At 37.5% G+C, this 17,422-nt stretch overlaps 1 long non-coding RNA gene across 1 annotated transcript; it reads left to right on the top strand.

The window, feature by feature from the left end:
* The first annotated feature begins 3,246 nt into the window (after positions 1 to 3,246).
* Positions 3,247 to 4,975, top strand: LOC126620113 (uncharacterized). Its single transcript, XR_007622244.1, has 3 exons — positions 3,247 to 3,421; positions 3,963 to 4,026; positions 4,894 to 4,975. It is a non-coding gene; the product is annotated as an uncharacterized LOC126620113 (long non-coding RNA).
* The last annotated feature ends 12,447 nt before the right edge of the window (positions 4,976 to 17,422 follow it).

Raw genomic sequence — 17,422 nt, 5'->3', positions numbered from 1 at the left:
AATGTCTTTAAACTTCATGGAATGCCTGCTTCCGTAGTGTGTGATAGAGATCCAGTGTTTATGAGTACTTTTTGAAAGGAATTTTTTAAACTACAAGGATCTAAACTTTGCATGAGATCCCGTTATCACCCTCAGATGGATGGTTAGACGGAAGTGGTCAATAGGTGTCTAGAGACTTATCTCAGTTGTTTTTGTAGCTTGCAGCCCAAACAATGGGTTAAATGCTTGCCATGGGCTGAGTGGAGCTTCATTACTTCCTATCACTCATCTGCCAAGCTTTCTCCTTATGAAGTGGTTTATGGCCAAGCTCCTCTTTCCTTACCAGTGTATGAATCTGGCACTACAAAGATTGAGTTGGTGGATCGAAATTTCAAGGATAGGAATCAAATTTTGTCAGTACACATCATTGACTGCTCATCCATTCCACAAATTACAACCAAGATTTTATGGTCCATTTGAGGTGTTAGCAAAAGTGGGGTCTGTAGCTTATAAATTGCAGTTGCCTTCAAATTCAAAACTACATCATGTATCTTGTTTGAAGAAGTGTTTGAAATATAAAGTTATTATTTGCATACCGTCAACAGTCAAATTCAAACTAAGATCTTTTCTACACTCATTATTTTACACAAAAAAATAAACAAGTTGGTTGAAATATGAAGCTAAACTACAATAATTTCTTTAATCAAAACATGATTGGTTGCAAAAATTATCTATCAAATTATTTAGATTTTTGAATTCAATTCAAGAACATCCGAAGATTTCATAAAAAAGCCAAATGAATGTACTAAATATTCATTCTACCGTGGGGGCTTCTTGCTCCAAGTTGGATGCGTGGGACCCATACTTTTGTGACAAGAAGGTACCACGTAGGCTCCTAATTTTGACACGTGCTTATTTTGATTTAGCTCATGTATTCGGTCATAGTTTTCACTTCAGTTTGTCGTATCTGGATAAAAGGGAAATGTGTGGGACCTGGCACGTGCGGGTTGTTTTGTCAAGTAGCGAGAATTGTTCTCCTGCGGTTGCGGTCAGAGTCTTACTAAGACCACCATGGTCAATGGTCACCTAATCAAACATCAAACATGACGTGTCACCGCATGCCTCGTAGGATGTGCCATTCTTTGCAACCGACGGGGGAGATTATTGAGATAACGGATTTTATTTGCTTATCAAATTACAAATTATAGCTCAATTCTGGGGAACTCAATTGTCAATAGACTCGATACCTTCCATTTTTAGGTAGGTCTGGCAGACGTACGGATATGTTAACATTACATTGGATAGAATTAAACGATAGGGTAAATTGGCAAATTTTTAAAAACTTATATTTTGAATTCTATCACATAAATAGTTTATAGGGTTCATGTGAAGTTTTTTTTTTAGCAAATAATATTATCTACACTAATGGGTGAGATAGTGGGCAATGCCTCACAATAAGCTAGTTATAATGAACAACTTTCATCTTACATCAAGTCTTCGTAACGAGTTCAAAACTATGTCGTTACCACATGTGGTAATGAAATTGTCAAATGAATCGTGTATATCATATTTGTGCTCTCAAAAGTTTTGATTTGTTAATTGGGGGTTAAAGACTAAAACTCTAGACTTAGGTTAGAGTGGAAGCACATACTTTTCTATATGTATTTATACATACTAATATATAAAAATTATTACTAATATACATATGTAATTAGATCGAGTTCGAGTCGTGAATGAAAACATCATCAACCACTGCATATCCGACTTGAATTTTTAAAACAGCCCCAAACATGCCCCATACACGTGAATTATATAACTTCCATAACCACTCTACTAGGATTGGGTATCCACGAATACCCATACCGATAGGGCTTTTTGTCATCCCAATCTAGCTTGGTCCGACCAAGCACGAGGAGCACAATTTACGAAGGTGAGTATGAGTCGAAGTTTTGAGAATATGATTCTCTTTTCTCATATTCTCATTCACTTCTCTTCTTTCTCTTTCAGTTTTTATTTTTTTTATTTTTTTGTCTTTCTTTATAAAAAAAATCAATATAAAATTGTTAACGTGGTTTAATCGTAACCGTTTAAATAAAAAGAAAGAAAAAGAAAGAATGATTAGAAGGAAAAAGAATTCACTCAAGCCTGTCCTATTATGATGGATTAGGTGCTCGTAATTTTCTTCTATTTTAGCATGCCAACAATCAATCGTGGCTGCACATTTTGACATTACAAAGTACAACCTCATAAAACAACTTCAAGTAATATCAACGAAATTTGTCAATACTCTTGACTACTTTCGTGAGCAACACATAGTATTGCTGCATTGTACCTAACTACAAATTAGATTTGGTTATCATAGAATACATAAACTAATTAAATAAAATAAGTAAGTGATTAAAATTGAAGGAAACACACAACAGGTCGAAGAAGCTGCACTCGAGTATGAATCACCCATCACAGTTTAGATTAGTCTAATGTGAAATAAAGGGATTAGCTACCATTCTTGCATACATGTAAGTCTTGTAGCAAAATTCGTGAAGTATGACTTGAATTAAAATTAAAAAAAAAATAAAAGTGACATCCCGTCCTAAGATTTATTGTATTTTATTCTCAGTAGTAGTGAAATTATCAAAATACCCCTGAGATGCCACATAGGCCTTCCACGTGGACCTCAATTTTCCCATCTTATTTTACTATTTTCGAATAGTACTCATTTTTACGAACACATGGCCGCAGACGCAACTCAATTCGAAGTTATAACGAAGCAGTTGTAACGAACTGTCCAAAATATTACGGTTTTTTAAATTTTAAAGCATGAATTTACAAAAATGCCCTTCAAAGTGAAAAACGTTCACTTTTGTTGATTGCCTTGTCGTATCACATGAGATTCTTTTCCATGGTGTATCCTTGTAATACTCGTCCCTATGAGCACGTGGGCTCAAGCAGAATTGAATTTGGAGTTAGAACGGAGATTTTATGGAATTCGAAATGTATGGGCATTATGGTAATTTTACGTTTCGCTAGATATTTTCCCCGTTTCGTCTTTTCTTACTTTGTTTGGTGTGCCAGTAAGGCCTACCCCTGTTTTGGGTTGTCGCCTGGCCCACTCTCTTTCCTCCCCCTTTTTCTTTCTTTTTTTTTCTCTTTTTTTCCCACGTAAACTTCTCTATTTAGAACTCTTTCTGCTTTTCTCTCCCTCTCATCTCTACACTCTTCTCTCCTTTCCGAGCACGGACACACACACATAAATAAATAGTGACGACACCACCTCCACCACCACCATTAGCCTCGCCACTCCGGTAAGCAACATCACCATCTGTGGAACCCTCCCTCCTCCCTTTCTCACATCTCTTCGATCTCACTCCCTCTCTCTCTTGACAGTCACTGTGCATCATCTTCCCCGACTAGCCATGGTGAGTCCTCGCCATCCCCGATGCAGGTAAACTCCTAAAATCTTCTAGATCGTGTTCTAGGTTAGATTGGGGTAGTTGGTAAGTGTTAATCGAGTGTTGGATGCAGGAAATATCTCGGGAAAAATTTCCCAGATTTCTAGAAGTTGAAACCGTGGCCATTTGGCCACTTTTAGACCCTTTTTTCCGGCTAACTCCGGCTATGTCACAACTTTCAATGGGTGTGTATTGATTCCCTACATTCTTAACTTCATTTAGGTTCTTATATCACTGAAATTGGTTAAGAATCGAGCTTGAAATGAGTTCTGAAAGTCGGCCTGAAACATGCAAAATCCCTGGCCTCACGAGGAAGGCGAGTACGCTCGTACTCACGAATGCGTGAGGCTGTGCTTGGCGCGTAAGGTGGCGTGTGGTGACCTAGGCCACCGCCCCATGGTGGCACGTGGCGCATGGAGGAACCCGAGGTCCTTCCTTAGGTTTTTCGACGTGCCAAATCCAAATCCGCTATCCGTTTTCCCAAGTTCAATCGTTTTAGTATAGTTTTATTAAATCGTTTCTATTTGTGTTTAGGTGCGTCGATTGGAAGTGACCCCGTCCTCCCTAGTTCGACCGGCTCCCCGGTAGCGAAATATTTGTGAGTGGACCCTTTCTCAAATTGCATGATTTTTTATGAAATGCTAGGCTTGCATTCACGAAAGCATGATTTCATGATTTTAGGTTTTATGCATTATTTATGATTTATTGAATTATGTTTTACGAAACGTTATGAATTATTGGATTATGCGTATGATATAGTACGGATTTACGAATATGATTTATTATGGTTTAAGAATTGATGCTTTGAGCTTTTGAGCTCTAGAGATTTGATTTGAGTTTCTGAGATACATTTTCGGTGCTTATCTAGTGGGTTATCATACAAAACATACACACAACACGAATATGTATACATCTATGGCTATAGGACACAATTAAGGATATTTATGACATACTCCCAACTTCACTAGCAAAACTAGTGTCGAACAGCTTCACTAGCCACAGCTAAAGTCGGTGTGTTATGTTAGCTAAAGTCGATGTGTTATGTTATGTATATGTTTCTTCTCTGGCGTAACCTAGAGTCGTACAACTTCACCTTCGGGTGATGGGACCTACCATATTTCTTCACTAGCGTAACCCAGTGTTGTACAGCTTCACCTTCGAGTGATGGTTATGCATGCGGGCAACTATGATACCCCTAGTTGAGTACATCATTTATGTGATTTACAGATGTTTTATGGATTTACCTTCGGGCGAATGTCTTTCATGGCATGCTAGAGTTTACACGTACATATTTTACGAATGTCTTTCATGGCATGCTAGAGTTTTCAGAAAACCTACTATGTAGTACTATATGAGTTTTCAAAACAAGGGGTTAGTATGTTTAGAAAGAAAATGGTTTTCTTATTATTAGTATTATTATTATAAACTTTGGTCCACTCACCCTTTTGTTTTGAGCCCCTTTCAGGATTTAAAATTGAGGCACACGATCTTGGCGTCAAGGCACTCCTGCATCAGTAGCTTTGAGCTCCTTTCTCGGTGTAGGACCCACTTTTTTTGTAATCTCATTTATTTTAAAATATTCCTTTTGTACTCTACTTGATTAGTTGTACGAACATTTTCCTGCAATTTCATACTTAATTATCTTCAAATTTACATATTTTATTTACGTTTGTTCTTTCTATATAACTTGCACGCATGTTTAAATGGCTTTGTCACCCTCGGGTGTCGACCAACACTCGCCTATCCTGGTATTTGGTTATTGGGGTTGTCAATTTGGTTTCAGAGCATGGTTTGTTCAGAGCATACTTAGGATCTTCTCCTACCCTATTAGTGTGTCGGCTTTGATGTCATGGCTTCTGTTTGTTGATGTCATTCGGCACGGTTGTGCAATTCTCATTTTGCCTGAATAGTCACATCCTATTTGAAGCATAAGAAATTTGTGTCGGGATTGTGCCTCAAGTTTGGTGTAATTGATTGATGGACGACTTTCAAATCGGACTGATACTTTACGACTTGGGTTCCCTAGCAATGGCAGCCAGAGTCATACCTATATGGAGATTGCTCGAAACACCCGAAGTTCATGTTGAAGAAAGTAGGAAGCACTAGTTATAAATGAAGTTTAGCAAGTGTCAGTTTAGGAAGACCAAATCAATTTTCTCGGGCTTGTTGTTTCCGCCGAGGGAAGTCGTGTGAACCCTCAGATGAATTCTCAATGATTGCATTGTCTCTTAATAAGTGACGAATGTTCCGACGACACTTATGAATCGAACGGATTAAGTATTCCACTTTTTTTTACGGATTCATGATTGTCTTATCGATAACCTTCTTGTTTACTCTAACAACGGGGTCAAATTTACTAAACATCAACAACCAACTTTGACCATAACCCAATCCCCATGTTCGGCTAGGAAAAAAGTTAGTTTTATTTGAGATGTTAATTGTGAACAAGATTTCTGACAACTGAAGTGTTTTCTCACCCGACCACTGTTTCTACACCTTTCAATGACGTCGATCAATTTTGAATCCTACGATGACATTTTACTGAATGTTTAGCTGCTTGTTGACGCAACATGATCGAGTAATGTGTGTGTCTCTCGACTACTAGAAATGCACAAAGTGAACCGTCATATCTACAACCCTCAGTCAATAGCTACCATTCTTACTTGGAAAACTTAATGACACCCCTCCATGGAGACTTTGGTAATGATTCGATGTTTGTCGACCAACTTACTTGGTGTACTATCCATCAATCTATGAAGACTATACCTTGAACCATTTGGCCGAATTCCTCTTTTTTGAATTTTTCAGACTCTCTGATGTTTAGATTCAATCGGCCCAGTTCGTAATCCCAGATTCACCTCTTGGTCCTAATAGATGTTTTTGTCATTCCTGGATTACCCTACTGTTTTTTGTATCATTTCTGTAGTAGCCAAACTGTCCAGATGAACCACTAAGATGTGGAAGTTTTTAGTTGAGATCGTCAGACAGAATCACTCAATCAACGCCCTATCAAGCAAATCGTCATCTTTTTGGTGATTGAATATCCCTGTAGTTACCGTTGTAGCAAGTTGTTGTGAATTTTGGTTTGGAGAAAGCCTAGGTTCCTGTTTGTCAGTTTTCATTAGACTACCATTCAAGTTGAGCTAGCGTTCGACCATTCAAATTATTACCACATAACCAAGTTAGGATCGTACACACATTCAAGCGGTAGAGTTATATATTCAATCCAGATATCTTGTACTCTAGATTTAATGGATTTGTTTTGACCTTAAACTCTTGAGTGTTCGTTTAGCCTTCTCAACATGGTTTCTCGCCAAATCTGTGAAGAATTCACGATGGATCAACTTGGATGAAATGTGTACCTAATTTCATATCAGTACCAACGGGAACATTAGAAGCATAAAATTTTCACAAGCCCACCAGACTTACCAGGACGAGTTCCAAATGGTCTTCAAGATTGAGCCGTCTTCTAGTAAGGAATTAGTGAAGGTAGAATTGTAGGTTCCGAGCCTAATGATTGTGGGGGCAGTTTCTGTGAATGGTTTGAAGTAACAACCGTTATTCGAAGGAAGTGGTCAGAGTGATAGTTCCTCTAATATAGGTTTTGAATCTTGTACCTCTCGATCGGGAGAGCGATCACCGTGCTTAGTCATGAAAGAAATTTTTTACAACAAATGTTCATCTCTACGTATCATTCAACTATTTCGCTCCAAGACTTTATTATTCGTGTGTATGTGGATGTCGAAGCACTTCTAGCAGCTCTGATTCGTACGTTTTGGGGTAGTGTGGGAGCATGATTGAGGCGTAAATAGAACGATCTAGGCACATTCTCACATTAAGGGGCAAAATGGTATTTTGGCACCCTCAGGACTCGGGAACTTCTCACTTGCTTACTGAGACATCAATGAGTTATTGGTATTATGGGCTGTAGACTGTAATATCAAGGGCTTATTTGTTAGGTTCGCTAAGCAAGTGGGCAAGTTAGCCTGTCTACAATAGTAGTTATTAATTCGTTATGGTTTAGACTCAACCCAAGACACACAGACCTATTCTTGGAGTACGTGACATTACGAATCAAGGCCCATTTTCATTTTTGGTTTTAATTTTCAGTGAAAATATTTTAAATTACATTATTATATATGTATATGTGTATTTTTGACATTACAAATTTGGATTGAGTCATTTCCACTTTCGATTTTAAACTCAGTACAAGTATTTGAATCCTACATTAGTATATATCTATTTTTGTTGTCATCTTATTATATGTAAATATTTTTAACCTTATGTTATTACATAATAATATGTATTTTCAACTGTATTTTTCTTGTAAGTATTATACTATACTATTTTATTGTGGAAGGAAGAAGGTATAAGCTTGGAGGCATGAAAGAGGAATCATTGCAATCCGATCGCAACGGAATGGCATTCTCCTTTAAGCAGCTGCTCTAACTTGATTTCTTCTTTATATATTTCTTCCTATTTTCTAGTATTTTATGTATAGCAAGTTATTTCAAAATTTAGGGACGAAATGTTTTTAACAGTGGTAGATTGTAATGACCCATCCCAAATATTACGATTTTTATAATTTTAAAGCATGAATTTACGAAAATGCTCTTCGAGGCAGAGAACGTTGACTTTTGTCGCCTTGTCATATCACATGAGATTTGTTTCCATGGCATATCCTTATAGTACTCGTCGCATCGAGCATGTGGGCGTAGGTGGAATCGAATTTGGAGCTAGAAAAGAGATTTTATGAAATTCGAAACGTAGGGTCATTATGGTAATTTTATGTTCCGCGAGATATTTTCCCCATTTCGTCTATTCTTACTTTGTTTGGTGTGCCATTGGCCCACCCTTGTTTTGGATTGTCTCCCGGTCCATTCTTTTTCCTCATTTTCTTTATTCTTTTTCTTTTTTCCCCCGTGGACTTCTCTCTCTAAAACTCTTTCTATTTTTCTCTCCCTCTTATCTCTGCACCTTTTTCTCCTCTCCGAGCACGGACACACACACACACACACATACACACAAAAACAAATAGCGACGGTACTGCCTCCACCATCACTAGCCTTGCCACTCCGGCAAGCACCATGACCATCTGTGGACCCTCTCTCCTCTCTTTCTCACCTTTCTTCGATCTCACTCCCTCTCTTTCTCAACAATTATATGCATCATCTTCCCCAACGAACCACAGTGAGTCCTCGCCATCCTCGATGCAGGTAAGCTCCTAAAATCTTCTAGATTGTGTTCTAGGTTAGATTAGGGTAGTTGGTAAGTGTTAATCGAGTGTTAGATACAGGAAACATCTTGAGAAAAGTTTTCCAGATTTCTGGAAGTTGAAACTATAGCCATTTAGCTACTTTCAGACCCCTTTTCAGGCTAACTCCACCCATGTCACGGCCTATAATAGGTATGTATCGATTCCCAACATTCCTAACTTCATTTAAGTTCTTATATCACTGAAATTGGTTGAGAATCAAGCTCGAAATAAACTCTGAAAGACATCTTGAAACCTGCAAAATCCCCAGCCTCGCGAAGAAGGCGAGTACGCCTATAATCGTGGGCTCGTGGGGCTGCAGTGCTCGACATGTAGAGTGCACGGGCCTCCACGGGAGGCATTGTGTGCGCCAGCGATTTTTTTGGCGACCCATCTCAGCTCGTAGGGTGGCGTGTGGTGACTAGGGCCACCGCCCCATGGCGGCGCGTGGGGGAACCCAAGTTCCCTTCTTAGGATTCTTAGGATTTTTTACGTGCCGAATTCGAATCCGCTGTCCGTTTTTCAAAATTTGATTATTTTAGTAATGTTTTATTAAATTGTCTCTATTTGTGTTTAGGTACGTTGGTTGGAAGTGACCCCATCCTCCCTAGTTCGAGCGGCTCCCCGGTAGCAGAATATTTGTGGGTGGACCCTTTCTCAAATTGCATGATTTTTTTTTATTAAATGCTAGGCTTGCATTCACAAAACCATGATTTTACATTTTATGCATTATTTATGATTTATCAAATTATGTTTTACAAAACGTTATGAATTATTGGATCTATGCGTATGATATATTACGGATTTACGAATATGATTTATTATGGTTTAAGAATTTATGCTTTGAGCTTTTGAGCTCCAGTGATTTGATTTGAGTTTTTAAGATACATTTCAGGCCATTTTTTGAGCATCTTCGACCAATGTATGGCCTTAGAATGGGCATATCCTTATTCCTCTCGTCCTCAGTTTCGTTTTGGTATATTATGGGTCAAATTTGGTTGTGTAATGGCTCCGAATGGGGCATTTAAATTTCTTCCCAAAATTTCGACGAAAATCCCGTTCTTTTGCTGGGAGAAATTAGGTTTATTACATTAATTAATATCAGTTTAGTGATTAGTGTAGTAATTTTTCCGTTTAGGAGTAGACCACCCGGAGGAGTACCGCGGTCAAAATAGTTGGACGGCTTCTATCTACATGTATCTATGAGTGGGTCTTTTCGTTTTTACTTATATATATGTAAATGTGATTTTTTTTTTCCCAACAACTGCTTATATATATTATGATATGACATGCCATGTTTAGCTTTACAAATAAACTTTCCATACACTTTATGTTTCTAATATTATTTGTGAGCATAAACTTGTGGCATGACATCTTTGCGTTTTATTTACTCATTATTACATGTTTGCACGGTGTCTCTTAGTTATTTGTACTTTCCTGGGCCAAAGACCAGCTTCATGTGTAGTTCACATGCACCGTTTACATTCGCTTTGGACCTAAAGTTAAGTGCCAGCCTATCATTTTGTATGATGTTTTGGACTCATATGTAATGTGACTAGCACTGCTCACGTGATGTAGTACCTGAATATAAAACCTACACCCAGCATGTTCCATTTTCTGAATATCTCAACAATGGACTTGTGTGCCAACATAAATTAATGAGCATTTCTTTCTTGTAATAACATTTTCAGATTTAATGTTGAGATACCTTGTTGGTGTACCCTACATCTTTTCACTCACTTCTGCTGCAGGGTACCGTATTACATACTAGTATTATAATATTTTTGGGAAACCATATAATTGTTTTACAGCGAGTGGTTACACTTTTTGAAAAGGTTTTACAAACATTATTTTCAGGCCCACTCACCCTTGTTTTTCGCCCCTCCAGGATTTTAGTGGCAGAGGTTTCGTGACAATGAGGATTGTTGGTAAAAGTTGTTATGTACGAGACTCCTCCTTTCGGTATAAATGTCCTTACTCTTCTTTTATTGCAATTTATCTATGCTTTGATATGAGTTCAATCTCGCTCACATGCTCTAAATTAGTTACATTTAGGTTTTAATTTATTCATATTTTTCCACATCACTACACTTTATGGCTTCGTCACATTCTGGGTGTCGGCCAGCACATCGAGATTCGGGTGTCTACGTGGACATTCCGGATCGGGGTGTGTCAGTTTGGTATCAAAGCATAGGTTAAGCAGTATCGAAATCATCACACACGTGATGTCAGCATTCTCAGTTCTTGAATTCTAATGTCATAATTATGCCACCGACAAAATATGCCAACTTTTCATGAGTTTTGGGCAACTTGGAATAACTATCCCTAACAATTTTCTACGACTTACTGACCTTCTAGAAGAATGCTTTGGTGACTTCCATTAGATTTTTAAGGGAAGAACCTCATTGCCATAGATAGACCTGAAATTAAGACGTTTTGTTGACCTTGAAGCAGGGTAGTTGTATTGATAATTATGTACCACCTGAAATTTACCGATCAATCCCAACTACAATACAGCCATCATTACCAACCCTTCTTTGTTAGGAAACTACAAGCGCTTTCATCCTTGGAAATCTTTATTTTTTGTGCCACCTCTCAAAATTTCCTCGAGGTTTTGCTTCACCTCGAAGTTTCGAAAATGTCTCGAGTAACCATGGTAGGGCTGATGTGGTTGCAGTTAATGGAAGAACATCTGGGGGACAGTCACATTTGGTCCCCAACAACATCAATCTTTCAAACATATCCGTTATGATTTCGAATCTTCAGAAGGAATATTAAATTTCGATAATTCTTATTGTCGACCTTAGGGTAGTTTCACAAACACTAGTTTCCATAATTACATATCAAAGGCAATAGTTAGTGTTCCCAAAATCGAAAAAATCACCTCACAGGAGCAACCTTCCTAGAAATCTTACATACTCATCCGACCATGCCCTAGTTAGTAGTCAACCTTGGTTACGCACCAGAACAAGATTGTCCTGTATCCAGGAGCTGTCATCCAGTATTCAAGCGGTATGATTTCTTTACTAAAATACCATAGAAACATTAGGTAGCGACACAATCAACATACACACATATCCAGACATGTAGGGACAACAGAACCAAAATTGTGGAAACTTAGGAGCAAGCCATGCAGGACCAGCAAACTTGTAGTCCTGTCAATGATATAAACCACCAATCAGTCATATTAACCTTGTTTGTTCAAATACCATAACCACATGGTACATTAGTCTGATACGTCTCGAGAATTCCAATGCTACAAGGCAATTATGTTATGTCCAGTGCGAGTGTAGTGGTTGCACCATTTCCATTACTAATCCAGTAATGCCAATTAATCTTATTTTGTTGGATATCGTGGAATTCTACGTAATCCAAGAGATGAATCGACTACATTATTATTATTCCTTTGGTGGAGCATTGACCGAAAGTAGTCATTTTTTCGACGACCTATCATCCATATGGTCAGCTCCACTGGTAAACATCAGAAACTGAAGCACAAAATCCCCACCACAAAGGCGAAACATTTATTGAGAAAAGTTATGAAAGCTTATTAGCACGTGTTGTAGAAGAATACAGCAATCTGATACAGCTAGAAATTGTGAACCCGATCAAACTAAATTATTGACGTCATTCCTAAATATCTATCTGTGATACCACTAGATTGACATGTGTGAGGCACCATTGATCTACGTCCAGGTATAACACTTATTTTCCTTGAATCTTCATCGTAGAGACCTCTGCTTGCATTCATCAAAAGCAAAGACCGAACCTTAAAATTTTAGATTGTTTACTCGCAATTCAATTGGGTGACAATTAAAAACCGTTAATCCATGTCTAGAATTGAAGATCTCTCTAACCAACTCTATAGAACCCAAGCTTTCTTCAAGATTGATCTAAAGTTTGGTTGCGACCAGCTGAATATTAGAAATGATGATATTCCTAAGATTGCGTTTAGGACTTGACATGTTCATTATGAGTTCCTTGTGATGTCATGCGGATTGGTGAATGCTCCAATATTGTTCATGAACCTGACGGACCGCATATTCTACCCATATCCCAAGAGATTCGTGATAACCTTATCAAGAACTTCCTTGTTTACACCCAATAATGAAGTCAAACTTTCTAAACCTCAATGATTTGATCTGATCAATTTCAAAGCGAATCAGCGTTGCACTAAATTCCCTAAATGTTGGTTTTGTTTAAATCATGTGCCTTTTTTTTGTAATCATGATCTCAACAGACAACATTCTTGTTAATCCCCAAAAATGTTGCAGTTGTAGAAAACTGGAAACCCCTACAAGGTTTTGTGGTATACTAGGTATCTTTGGTCTTGTCAATTACCATTGATGGTATGTTCTAACTTTCTCCACCTTAGCCTTATTCCTTACAAAGTTAACCAAGAAAGAAGTTAGTTTTCTTTTAGACGTGAATGTGATTAAGTTTTTGACAATTAAGGTGTTGTCTCTTTTTTACTATTGTTCTTACACTTCTCAATGACACCAATAATTTCAAAATCTACAATTATACTTCATTGAATGATTTGGCTGTGTGCTAATGCAGCATGTTAGGGTAACCACCTATGCCTTCTAGCAACTAGGACCACATGAAGTGAACTATCTTACCTACGACTTAGAGTTGACAAATGCTACCTTTACACTAAAAACTATATGGTGGTTTCTTTATGGAGAAACATGCCAAAATCTTCATCGACTCCCTTAAACCTCTGAAATACATCTTCACTTGGAAAAGCTTAACTACGGATAGCGGCAATGGAAAAAATAAATTAATTAACGTCTATGATCGAACCATCGTGTACTAACCCGGTTGTGCAAACATAGTTAATGACGATCTGAGCAGAAAAGCACATGGATGACTCGGTCGCCAAATCCTATTTCAGTTACAACTCACAAGTATTAATGTGACATTACATACAGACCATCAGGAAAATTTGCTAGCTAATTTCCAAGTCTGACCCTTCTACTTTTGACTTGGGATGAAAAAGGAGATTGCTTAAGCATTAAGAAATAATTTGATTTGTTAGCTAGTCAAAGCAGGAAGAAAGAAATTGTTTGAGTTGTTACAGTCATTCCTTATATCAGGATGGATATGGGAGAATATCATCGTGGACTTCATGTACAAACAGCCTCGTACACGGGGAGACTATGATCATATTTCGGCGATTGTTGACTGACTTACTAGGATGCCTATCTTCTGTTGGTCCACAAGGACACCCTCTAGACCACTTGGTAGAATCCGGTCCCATATTTATTCTTATTTTATTCCTTAATGCCGAAAAATTTTGAAACGCCCATGGTCGACTAAGTGGAAATCCTACGTGGATTTCATACGTGGACATCTGAGTTATTATCACTTCTTGTTCCTTTTCACATCTTTCTAGGTAGTACGTGTTCTTACGAACACATGAGTGCGAATGATATGTAAATCAAACAATTTATGCATTTTCCCAATGAGGGGCAAAATAATAATTTTGGACCCTCGGGATTCCATTACTTGTTTATCGAGACAACAATGGGTTGCTGGTATTGCAGACTACAAACTGTAATATCGATAACTTATTCATTGGATTCGTTAAGCAAGTGGGCAAGTAGGCACATCTCTGTTAGTATTTTATTAATTAGGTCTTGTGCCTAATTAATTATGGATTTATGCACTCTTGTAGTGCTTGTCACTACAATCACGTGGACGCAAGCGATACAGAATTTGAAGAAACCACTATGCTAAAGAGGCTACATAGGAAACGGAGAAACTTGTGAGAGACTTGTATCCATATTTCTTCCTTGATTAGATTGTGACATCCCGCCCCGAGATTTATTGTACTTTATTCTCAATAGTAGTGAAATTATCAAAATACCCTTGAGATGCCATGTAAGCCTTCCACGTGGACCTCAATTTTCCTTTCACTTTTCTAGTCTTATTTTACTATTTTCGAATAGTACTCATTTTTACAAACATGTGGCCATAAATGGAACTTAATTCAGAGTTATAACGAAGAAGTTATGTTCGAAACAGTGTAAATTTACCTGAGATAAATTCAAATTCTAAAATTGACCTTGTGTAGTGTGCATCACTGCTGGGAAAACAAAAAGAAAAGAAAAAACAGACTTAAAAGAGGCTTAATGATGAGGGATGGCCATGCAAGTTGCTTAAACAAATATTTTTATGGGTTTTGAAACCCACACTTTTGTGCCATCATCCATTAAACATCATTTCTTTTTCTTTTTCTTTTTTTTTAAATATATTTTCTTTCTCTCCCTTTATCTCACGTCTCTCTCTCTCTCTCTTCCACACACACACGCCATATCCCATCACTTTTCCAACACATTTCTCTCCTTCACGGTCCCATTTTCCCTTATTTCAGCTGATTCTCTCTCTACCCACTCAACCTTCTCTCATCTTTCAAACTCTCTCCCGTAGCTCCCCCTTTACTCTCTCCCTTTCAATGAACATCACCACCACCACTCCAAAACTCCATCAACACCTCCCAAATTCTCCCAAAAATTATCTAGGACCATATGCAACTCCTTGGTGGTGCCACACTAGGACGAAACAAGGTTCCCATTTCGGCGTTCGATGAACTTTGGCGAATTGAAACTTCTCGGACCACAGTAAGCTCGGGATTTCTAGCATCAAAATCTCTCTTGGGTTCCAGTGCGTTTTTCTACCATGCATGTAGGTTTCTATGTGTTTAAATGACAAATATCTAACCCACCATGCTTTCCAGCAAGTTGTAGGATTTTCCATGCCAAACTGTTGTGTTCCTTCCGAGTGCAATATACGATTAGTTTAATTGCACAAGTAAGGGTGTCAAAACATAGGGACTGATTAGACCTCTATAAATTACTAACCTTGAAAGAACCCTAACTAAACAATGAAAATAACAAACTGAATGTAGGTTTTGTGTTGTTAATGAAAATAACTAAAAATGCAAGAAAAATGTAACAACGAATGATATGTTGATTGAGAAATGATGAGGATGGGTCCAGGGATTTCGAGTTCACCATTACAAAACCAATTCCATGTTTATAAAGTTAAACCGTATTCAATTACCAACCTGTTTCCAGCGTTCGTTTTACATATATATGATCAGCCATATGATGCGTGGTTTTGATCAAATTCTCCTAATCTACAACCTAATTGGGATGTTCAACTTCGGTTCCAAATTAAGAGTCTATAGCATGCATGAAAACGTTAAAAAACCAAAGAAAATACATGGCAGGATGTTTGCACAACATTCTCTTCATACTTCACATGTCTACCAAGATTAAGCATGATGTTTACTATAATCTTGATCAAATGATCTGTAAGAAATCCTCATGGTGACCAATCATTAACATTAACAAACAAATTTAACAAAAGATTCAGTGAATGAAACAAGATATAGATTGATGAATTGAATATTTTAACATAACAAACATGGGTCAATTGTGCAAGGTTACATTGAAATCCCTAGCTATAAATTTAGTTACACATCATGTTCACATAGATGAAATTGGAAATACACAACATGAGTGAAAATAAATCAAATAGAGAGGAAACCCTTGAAGCAATTTCGATGTTGAACTTCTCCAAGAACAGCCTATCCGGATGAGTCTTCGGTGATGTTAAAAGTGTATAGAATGGCTAGAGTTCTGAGTGTTGATGAAAATATAGAAAACTAGTGACTGGAGTTGTGTAATTTGCTCAGAATGAAAGGTGTATGTAAAAGTGGCTGAAAGGCTAGGTTTATGATGTTAAAGAAGCTATTACAGATTGCCAATACATCCCAGTAATTGGGCATTTAATTCCCACGTTGTTTTTGCTATTATTGGTCTTATAAAGAGCCATATTCATCACCATATTCAGTTTCCACTTTTAATTCTTTGTCTACATCAGCATCCTTATTCAATTCTCCATTTTTAGCACCATTTTGCCTTATTTATCCTCAACTGAGCTCCAAAATATGATTAGCTGCACACTAATAAAAAAGAGGGTAAAATGCAACTGGTTTAACTCAAAAATATCACAAAGGGACTAGGAATGGATGGTATAAATGTATGAAATATATGAGTTATCACAAACCTTGTTGATTTAGTCGAGTTTGAAGGTGTAGGACAACTTCCCACAATCTCTAGGCCACGGATTTGAACTTGCATGCTCCAATCCCCTATGTTTAGAAGGTTCCAAGTCGGGTAGTAGCTTTTAGGCCGTTTTTCTAGCAGCTTTGACCAACTTTTGGCCATAAAATGGGTATAACCTTATTCCTCTCATCCTAAGCTTTGTTTTGGTATATTATGAGTCAAATTTGGTTGTGCAACAACTCCGAATGGGGCATTTGAATTTCTTCCCAAAATTCCGACGAAAATCCCGTTCTTGTGCAAACTAGGAGAAATTAGGTTTAATACATTAATTATTATCAATTTAGTGATTAGTGTAGTAATTTTTCCGTTTAGGAGTACACCACCCAGAGGCGTACAACAGGTAGAATGGTTAGACGATTACGACCTACATGTATCTGTGAGTGAGTCTTCTCGTTTTTACGTATATATATGTATATGTGATTTTTTTCCCAACAATTGCTTTTATATAGTATGATGTGACATGTCATGTTTAGCTTTACAAATAGACTTTTCGTACACTTTATGTTTTTAATATTATTTGTGAGTATAAACTTATGGCATAACATCCTTGCATTTTATCTGCTCATTATTACATGTTTGCACGGTGTCTCTTAGTTTTTTGT

Source organism: Malus sylvestris, chromosome 4, assembly GCF_916048215.2.
Source record: "Malus sylvestris chromosome 4, drMalSylv7.2, whole genome shotgun sequence".
Classification (NCBI taxonomy): Eukaryota; Viridiplantae; Streptophyta; class Magnoliopsida; order Rosales; family Rosaceae; genus Malus; species Malus sylvestris.
Note: the sequence above shows the minus strand (reverse complement) of the source record. Positions and strands in the feature narration are given on the sequence as shown.